At 35.3% G+C, this 8,512-nt stretch overlaps 1 long non-coding RNA gene across 1 annotated transcript; it reads right to left on the bottom strand.

The window, feature by feature from the left end:
• Positions 1–429: 429 nt before the first annotated feature.
• Positions 430–6,234, bottom strand: LOC125678986 (uncharacterized). The gene is made up of 3 exons (XR_008800486.1): positions 5,884–6,234; positions 690–873; positions 430–607 (listed from the first exon to the last, which is right to left on the bottom strand). It is a non-coding gene; the product is annotated as an uncharacterized LOC125678986 (long non-coding RNA).
• Between the last annotated feature and the right edge of the window lie 2,278 nt (positions 6,235–8,512).

The raw sequence follows: 8,512 nt of genomic DNA, 5'->3' as shown, positions 1-8,512 counted from the left end.
TTTTGTGCAATCTTAGAACAATTCATGCGTGTTAATTTTGATACGTTTAATACAATTCGCATTATTTTCTTTTCATCGTAAAGAAAATAAAGCAGACACCCTTAAAAATATTGAAAGGCAATTAATCAGAAAATGTTATCGAATTAAGAAATGTAGTATAATGCTATCAAAAGTAAATATAAAGATTATAAAAACGGAAAGGGGCGTTACTGTATGAGGTGATATAAGGTTAGGACTGGGATGGAGGCACTCTTAGTACATAGCTCTCACACCGTTTATCATGGAGCATCACGAGGTTTGTCACTCAATGTTTAGTGTAGGATACAATCTGATGTAGCGACAATTTACATATGAAAGTAAAGGAGCGGGTCGAGGAGCTAATTTCGATTAGTTTGGTGTTTGGTGTCGGACATCTCAGAAGACATATCATATACACTATCTTATTTTATTGTGTTGTTATACAAAACATATATAGATAAACAAGAAGTACTGAAAGTTCGGGGTATAGTCAATGGTCCATGGCCAGTGTCTATGAAAGCTTTGGGTAGTAAGGGATCCAGGGTCGTTTTTTCAGCTTTGAAAAATTCAATAGTATGCATGACCATATCTGAAAATAAAAATCTGTGATTTAACAATTCCTAACACCTGTTCTTATTGAATAATTGATTTTTACTTCAATGAAATTTTACCTGCACCCTTAAAAACTCCGAATAATAATTTCGAGCAGGTTTACGATTGTAGACCAAAAGAGCTCATTCCCGTCGTCTAGCTGACGTAGCCTCCTTGCTGTTTCCAGAAGATGTTGCACATCTTCTCTTGTCAATTTATGTTGTTGACCCTTAACATGTGAAGGCGCTTTGGGTCCAGGGGGTCCTGAAAATATATTATACCGTGGATTATGCAATTTAGCAGTACATACATGTATTTTGATTTACAAAATACCGAAATAGACATGTCTAGAACATGCACTTAAATACGTTAAAATAATATAAGATTTTAGTCATATTCTTGGTTCTTCTTGCACCTTTATTTGGATGCTTAGGGGGTGGCTTGGCGGCCATTTCTGTAACGTGTTACGATATAGCAATACCAAACAAGGCATACAGACCCTCAGAATAGACTTTGCTTACATATAATACAGAACCACAAACGGCACAAACATTTCCGGACGCTGTTTGTTTCTGTGGTTTCCTTCGTCGAAAACATCTCTGACGTCATTTGTTTCTAAGCCTGATAAAAGGCTGCCCGGTCTCATTGTGCAGCGCAGTTCTGCCTAGTGCGGGGCCTGTCGCTTCCTTGGCTGTGTTCGACATGTACGTAGTTACATGCCACAATGCTGGTTGTGTAACAGAAGTTATCTTTGTGTAAGGGTCGCTAGATTGGGTTGTAGTTGCTGTATGTCTGAGTTGGTTTGTTGTCAGTAATGGTGGTGTGATTCGGTGACTGCACTCTCTCATTCTTGTTGGGTGTTAGAGTCTTTCATTCAAACTACATGTCTTCATTGTAAATGTTGAGCAAGGTTTGCCTGGTAGATAAAGGATCAGCAAAGTGGTATCGAGAACTATAAACTTCAAGTCTCAGTCACAGCCGACCATCCTTCCACTCTGCGGAGTATAAACGTCAAGTCTTAGTCACAGCCGACCATGCTTCCACTCCGCGGAGTATAAACGTCAAGTCTTAGTCACAGCCGACCATGCTTCCACTCCGCGGAGTATTAACTTCAAGTCTCAGTCACAGTCGACCATGCTTCCACTCCGCGGAGTATGTACAACAAAATACGCCAAGGAACTCTCTGGTCTCGCACGGTCTGCTTGCAAAATTTCGAGCACGCATACAGCCCGTAATAATGCACGACGCAGGATAAACATGTCCAACAAACTCTACGTTTCCCCCAAGAAACGTAAAGAACGCAAGTGTGTCGTGCTCCAGACGCAAGGGACACGTGGGTAAGACGCGCGGGTTTTTTACTGTTCATGGGGGAAAACGGTGGTTCAACACGCTGTTCGGCCACATGTAACTTACGACGGACGCACTCGCATCGTTCGAACAAAATCGATAGGAAGGAATAAGTGCAGCGGCTTATCCGTGATGGCACAACGCTTCATTTAGAATTAGACCTGCAGAGAGAAAATGCCGCGAAAAGAAAAAGGAAATGATAGCAAGAGGAGAGACGCACAAGAAGAAAAGGGTAAAAGAAGAAGAACCTGTCAGGAAGAAGTTCGCAGCAACACTTCTGAGATTTTGCACGAGCGTTTTTCGTATACATAGTCAGGAACTTGCGATCCATGTAAGACAAATGCGCATACGACTGACGAATAGTAAGAAACGTTTGGTGAAAGTTCGATACAGGTGTGTTATCCGTACGTTCAATTTACTATATCTACTTCTCTAATGTTATGATAGCCATTTCTTCATGTAAATAGGAAAGAATATAATTTCATTTTAAAAATACATTACACAGGGTATGATCTGCAACGCTTCATACCGGCGTACTTGTTCATGAAGTTCTAACACGTTTCATGAAATATGCTGATTTAAAGCGTCGCAAATCATCATGTATTGTTAAAAAATGAAATTTCTGTCTTAATTTAACGCTCGTGTGAACGCAGTAAGACTGGACTGTCGTCATGCGTTTTTATAACTGACTGCTACATTTGTTTCTGAAATGGTCATATGATATGCATTACAGATGTCCAGGTAAAATATAAAGTAGTTTGTAAACATTTAAAACCAAATACACCGGGCCGTAATGCTGGTCAAAAACGGTTCTAATGATATACAACTAAGGTATATCTGATATCCTTGAAATTAGATACATGTACATACCATTACAAGTAAATAGTGGTTTTATCAAGTGAACAAAGTGTCTCAAATCCTCGGACCACATACCGGGGGTAGCTTAACATGTGTAACGTGCGTATGTAAATCACAGTTTACGATTCAAACTTTTGTTTGTCAGTCCTAGGTAAGACGAATTCGCGATTGTTGGTTTTTTTTGTGGGTTTTTTTAATATATATATTTTTTTTTTTTAGAAAAAAGGGCTGTGGTTGATGCCCTCGTATACGCAAAGAAAATGAAAATAAAATTTAAAAAATCTAAGTATCCCATTTGAAGTTTTCATTTAGGTTTTATATTGTTGTTTAAAGGGAGTGTGAACCCTTCAGTAGCGTCCCCACCCCCATTCACCAGCTACTATCCCGTCATTAATTCACCCCACCCACCGGATACTGTCCCTTCATTAGTTCACCCCACCCTCCGGCTACTTTCCCGTCATTAGTTCACCCCACCCACTGGCTACTGGTCCGTCAATAGTTCGCTAAAGAACTCAGTCAACAATTTACTTTTGATTTAGTACTTTTAAAATTCGCTGTCTTTGTAAGCCAAGATGGCTTACGGGAAATAGAAACTCGATTTATGGTGCAAAGCTAAAATCGTGTAGGCTGCGTGGAGTCAGCTCATGGTCATATACTTAGCGTTCTTAGATAAAACTAATGGAATGATATATGGTTCATGAGCAAACTTTTGTTGCCGATATTCATATATTGTAAACTACATACTATTAGATTACATTAATAAACTATAACTTGATGAGTAACAAATAATGATTAAACGACATGTACATAATACAAATGTACAACCTTTTATCACATTGTTCGACTGTCTGCTATGATTTATGAATGCAAATTGTTTTCAACCCAGGTTAACAACTGAAAACTATATTTCACATTGCTCTTGTACTGCATCTTATAAAAACACGTCGTCCAGTAGTTAGAGTGCTTTCATCCCAGCCTTAGACATTTACAGGGTATGGTCGTCCAGTAGTTAGAGTGCTTTCATCCCAGCCTTAGACATTTACAGGGTATGGTCGTCCAGTAGTTAGAGTGCTTTCTTCCCAGCCTTAGACATTTACATGTAACATAGGCAGCGACTGATCTCTCACCAAGTGCACGGCGTTAGAGGGCCAGATATAATGAATCCTCCCTGCTTGGACCATTAGCCCATTGTTTAAGTCGTAATCTGGGGTATTTATCTCAAAACTGGCGATCAATTTCAGTTTTTCATTTATAATGTCCAAAACTGTAATAAGTTAATTTTCATATATTTTACTACATGCATATTATATTCAAGGTGACGAAAGTTGTAATCTTCATAGAGACGGTTCACTAGCTAAATTACATTTCCTGTTTTTATCATGTACGCACACATGTGTACGTTATCATTTTATTGTTTTGAAAATTATATTAAGTGGTATGTAAAATGTCTTTAAAATATATCTAAATATACAAACCAAAGCAAGTAAAATGAAAATGCACTGTTTACATATATTTAATCTAATATACTTTTTATTCAATTAATATTTTGTACTAACTTTACAGACCCCCCCCCCCCCCTAAAAAAATGATCGACCCAGGGTAATATTAACAAAAAGCATTTGAACTTTATACGATGATGTTAGAAACTTCTTCAATCTTCTCTGCAGAAGAGTGGCAGGATCGACATTTATATGTAACCATGAGACAAAGCGCTTTTTTAACGCTAAAATGGATAACCGTTTTATCAAAAGTGAATATTGAAATAAATAATAACTTATGGTAACACGCACTAAAATATTCAACAACCTTATATTGATTGTGCCCTATTTCTTCGGTTTTGATTTCAGCAAATACACACTAAAACACACATCTTTAAACGTTCGTTAGTATCAACTTCAGTTTTCATAGATAATCCCCAAAACTGTAATAAGTTAATTTTCATATAACAGTGCGACATTTAACTCTGGACACGACAAAAGTCCGGAGTTTCACCAACCCTTTTATTAAGGATACAAATAAACCCTTTACAAAAAAAGATGGGATTTTATGTCCACAAGACATGCACCAACATTTACACTTGTACCTATTGTAGTTTTTAAGATATTTCACCTGAAATCAAAAAATCCCATGGGATTTGGGAGGGATTTTTAATCCCACTTGGGAGATTTTCACTCCCACCAAAAATCCTATGGGAGAAAAAATATAATTTCTCCCATAGGATTTTAACTCCCATATTTAAATTCAAAATGGGATACAATGTCCCATAGGAGGAAATGTCCCATAATGAACATGAAATGGCAGTGAATATCCTATTTGAGCATGAATGGGAATAAATATCCCAAATAAAACACAGGATGGGGACTTTTATCCCATGAATATAGTAATAAAGCAGAAAATTGTATCTTAAAGAGTGTTGTTTGTCATGATTCTTAAGAATGTACTTGCAAGCTAAGGAATGACATTAACTTTATATCTAGTATTATGTAGACCTATACATGTGTTAATGGATAAATGTCTAAACAACATGAGAAATTAAATTATATTAGAGCTCTGCATTACTAAACTCTTTCTCATGCAATTTTAATTGTATACATATAACCCTATCACAAAAATATTAGAATAAAATTGAACGGTATTAAATTATGCAGTTAGAACACTAACTTATTTACATGCAGCTGTTCACATTCACTATTTACAACCCTTTACAGGTCGTCAGGTGTGAATATTCACAGGAACCGGTATTTTTGTCTGTAATAATAATAGTAGGCCCTATGGTACCATCCCCAATGAAAAAAATAACCCCAAAGGAATGGCACCATTTCTTACTCAAAACTTCGCTTCAAAATAATTCGAAAATTCTGCTTTCATCGTCCCCACCCCAATTGTCATTCTGATTCAGTAATCCCAGTGCTTTTATTAGGGGTGTGTGGTATATACTCCTACTATTATCATTATGTACAGGCTAAATTACCGGTTCCTCTGATATGTTGTGGAATTTTGGAATAGCCTAGCTTACAGTTACAATTTGTTTACAATATATTAAAATTAGTGTTAATATTAAGTGCTTACGGTGAAATCTGCTACTGCTAGATGATGCTAAGTTGTTTCGTGAACCGAATCAGACATCTCCAACAAGATTCTCGAAGATTTAACAACACAAGAATCATTTTACAAAATGCATGCTTCGGTCCATCATTCTCCCTCTGACAATCACATTCATTCTGAAGTCAAAGTACTTTCTCCTATACCTTAAGCGTCAAAAAGACTTTGACAGGTAAATACGAATAAACGGTTAACAGACATCTCGACCCTAAGAAAGTTCAGTCCTGGATGTTCTAGTCCAAAAAGAAGTATGACCCAATCTTATGCATTAATTTATTAAATTTCCGGTTGAGCAATACCCAAATCCTCTAGAGACATTGTTTACAGTTATATGACATTACCTACATGTGTGACACAATATTAATCCACCCCTGCTCAAAGGGGCATTTAAGCACCCAGCATAGACCTAAATGTTGCAGCCCTTCACTGGCAATGGTGACGTCTCCATACAAGTGAAAAATTCTCAAGCAGGACGTTTACGTTTTTGTTTTGTTTTTTTAAATTTTGTTTTCATTTTTTTAAATGTTAAACATGAAAAGTATAACTGAATCTGTGTTCACAGCCAAAATTTTAACCTTCTGGATGCAGGAATAAAAGCAATATTTTAGCCTTCTGTGTCATGTAAACAAAGACTGGAGTCTTTTTATGTTTACATTTAAGGTGGCTCACTACACCGGGAAATAGTTTCTCAAATCAGTACAAATTGATTTAATATTTTAAAAAAGATCTGATGATATACAATAAGTGTGTATACCAAAAACAGCAAAAAATGCAAATTTGGATAAAAACATGATTTTCAAAAATATTATTTCAACACATGAACAAAAGACTGGTGGATTTGAGCTCAAGATCTGTAGTTCACCAGCCCAATGCTCTCTCTCTCTCTCTCTCTCTCTCTCTCTCTCTCTCTCTCTCTCTCTCTCTCTCTCTCTCTCTTGCCCAATACTTCATTAATTAACCACTTAGCTATGGTGTTATAGACGAATAAATCGATCAATACAAATACTTTCCCAAAACATTTAAATCGCCATCTTGTAACATAGTGTCATAAAGCTTTAGTGTAGTGAGTACCTTAACAAACCAGTGAAATGTTTAATTTTGTAATTGAATTTTCAAAGCATCTTTACTTTTGCACATGCAATTTTACAAAGATTATTCAATAAAGGGTAAAAAAACAACACTTAAAATACTTGTTTTTGATCCACTGTAGATTTTAGGAAAATATTAGATTCCTGGGTCAGAGAAATCTAGACATCATTAAATGATAATGAAGTATTGTAAAAAAAAAAAAAAAAAAAAAAAAAAATAAATAAATTCAAGACTCTCCAATATGTTTGCAACTAGGAGAAATGGTCACAAGCTATTTTACACCCGCATCCCTCTTGGATCGAACCACTATAACTTTTAGGATAACAATAAATCCTCTCCCAACAATGTGCACATCTGCAAATGGCAATGAAGTATTGTACAAAGTTTCAAGTTTATCAGATAATCCATACAGGAGGAGAAGCATTTTAATGCACAATTTAAGACTTTGTGACAGACAGACTTACAGATATGGACAGAAAGTACAAAAATCATATAATTATATGAAATGATTTTGCATGTAAAAAGTACATGAAGTGCACAATTATGATTTAAATGTAATTATCATTTTTATTAGGAATTTAGATGTCTCCTCTTTTTGCAAACAATTACACATCTATATATGAAGATGACATATATAGTGAGCATATAAAACACTCCTACCAAAAATGTAAACAAATATGTGCAATGCGAGTTTGAAAAATATGTATGTCTTAAAAAGTGATTGACCAGATATCAGGAAGCAAGCAAGCTCACTCCATGTTACTGTGCTACAACTAACTGAAATTCACTACATTATCCAAAATCCACCCAAAAAGAACCAAAACCTACCAACACTAAATACCAATATATATCCATGTGAGGTCAAGGTTTCAGGAGTGAAACAATGTGTTTTTTAAACTTTAAATCATTATGTTTTACTTTTGTAGGATATTCATAATGTTGAAATTGATTTAAAGCAATCAATTTTCAATTGGAGATACAAGGTACATGTATGCACATAAATGTACCACCCTGAATCTCATATCATACCTTATTATAGCTGGCAAAATTATGAAATGAAATTTAATGTACCACAGAATTTATAATTTCCGTTTCTTTCTCTCAATTCACATGGAGACCTCCTTTTTTAGAGTCTTATTTTCTTTTACTTGAATGTTCTAAATTGAAATCTAAGGAATAATAATCTTGGAAGAAAAATCTACATAAAAATATTTTCTACTTTGAGAAACAAAATGACAAACATAACTGTTTTAAATGTAAATCAGAAATAGGAAAATAATTCAATTTAATGCACTTACATATGTAATTGAAAGAAAATTCCTTTGAGTACATGATTTTAGAATGAAAATAAGATTGATTAATATTCAAAAAAGTATTTCAATTTCTTCAAAACTTCGATCTTCAGATGATTTTCCATCCATTGGCACCCCAAATGTATGATCACACACATTTAGCAGGAACATATGTTCCTCAAATCTCCTTCACACAACACTTGACTACTTTTGAA

Source organism: Ostrea edulis, chromosome 2, assembly GCF_947568905.1.
Source record: "Ostrea edulis chromosome 2, xbOstEdul1.1, whole genome shotgun sequence".
NCBI classification, from domain to species: domain Eukaryota; kingdom Metazoa; phylum Mollusca; class Bivalvia; order Ostreida; family Ostreidae; genus Ostrea; species Ostrea edulis.
Note: the sequence above shows the minus strand (reverse complement) of the source record. Positions and strands in the feature narration are given on the sequence as shown.